Source organism: Chrysochloris asiatica, unplaced genomic scaffold (assembly GCF_000296735.1).
Source record: "Chrysochloris asiatica unplaced genomic scaffold, ChrAsi1.0 scaffold00032, whole genome shotgun sequence".
NCBI lineage: Eukaryota > Metazoa > Chordata > Mammalia > Afrosoricida > Chrysochloridae > Chrysochloris > Chrysochloris asiatica.
In genome coordinates this window covers 16,513,940-16,515,695 of record NW_006408550.1, presented here as the reverse complement: position 1 = coordinate 16,515,695, position 1,756 = coordinate 16,513,940, and positions in this window count along the sequence as shown.

Below are 1,756 nucleotides of genomic sequence, written 5' to 3'. Positions count from 1 at the left end.
TCATCACACAAGTTCCAGAAATTTCAGCCCGATTCACAACAGGCCTTGGAATTAGGGATATAATGGCTGACATTATATGGATCTTGACTGAAAGTTGAGAATGCCAGAAAGATATGTACTTGTGTTTTATTGGATATAAAGGCATTTGACTATGTGGATAAAAACAAATATTGGTACCATTTTGAAACTTGTAAATTCCAGAACTCTTAAATATGTTCATGCAGAAACTGTATATATACCAAGGGGTAGTTGTTCAAACAGAACAAGGGGATACAGCATGGTTTAAAATCCGTGTATGTGAGGGTTATATCCTTTTACCATACTTATATTTATCAGTCTGCATGATGAGTAAATAATGTGAGAAGGTGGACAATATAAACATGAAGAAGAACATGTTATCAGGATTGCGGGAAGACTCTAACAATTTGTGATATTCAGATGATCCAACTTTGTTTCCTGAAAGCAAAGAGGACTTATAGCATTTTCTGATAAAGATCGAAGAATAGACTTTAATTTGTATTGCAACTCATAAATAAATAAATGAAAATCCCCACAACTGAACCAATAGGCTGAGAAAGCATTAAACATTTCAAGCATTTTGTTTTACTCTTATCTATAAACAATGCACAAAGAAGCAGCAGTAAAAATATGAAATGGCAAATGCATTGGGAAATCTGCTGCAAAAGAGATCTCTAAAGTGCTTAAAGGCAAAGATGTCACCTTGATGACTAAGGTGTGTCAGATCCAAGCCATGGTATTTTCAATAGGTTTATATGCATATGAAAGATGAGCAATGAATATGGAGGACTGAAGAAGAATTGATGTATTTGAATTGAGGTGTTATTGAAGAACATTGCATAAACATACCAGAGACAGCCAGAACAAACTAATTTTTATTGGAAGACATACAGCCAGAATGTTTTGTAGAAGCAAAGATGGGTGGACATTGTCTCATATATACATTTGATATGGTATCACAAGGATCCTTTCCTTGGAGATGGTCATCAAGTTGGGTAAAGCAGAAGGTCAGTGAAAAAGAGATGGATTGACAAAGTGGCTGCAACAGTGAACTCAAACATAGAAAGGATTGTAAAGATGACACAAACTCAGCAATATTTGGTTTTGTTGCGTATTGGGTTTGCTGTGTTGGAGCTAACTAGACTGCACCTGACGACAACAACATACTAATAATGCCACAGAAATAAACCAATAAAAGGCACCTGAGTGCAATTTGACAGGTTTTGATGTGATAACTCTGCACACCAAATCATTCTGATATTTGGTACTGCATAAACAGGTATTCATTGTTACTCCATCTAAACCTTTTTAAACTGATTCCCTGCTTAATTATCCTGGGTTTTGCAGGGATCATTTCTCATATATTTAGCCAAAATTGGGTTAGAATTTCAAGTCGGGTCCACATATCTTTTTATTCTGGAACATATACCAGATATGTCCCTCTCATCTAGGGCATGTGGTTTTCATAAATGAAAAAGGAGTGTAAAAGGGGAAAGCAGAAACTTGCAGCACCTTTAACATCTTCAATTCAGAACTCAACACATTACTTCACCACAAGGGCCTTCGGAGTTCTGAAATCAGGAACTCGTTCAAAGTGTTTGTCTCTCAAGTTATGCCAGGTTAGAGTGTTTGTTCAGCCTACAGTAACAGCATTGTTGCAGATCACCATATAGCTCCAATGCCAAAGCTGTATACTTTAGCATTTATCATGACAGCTCCCACATCTGGTACCAATTTC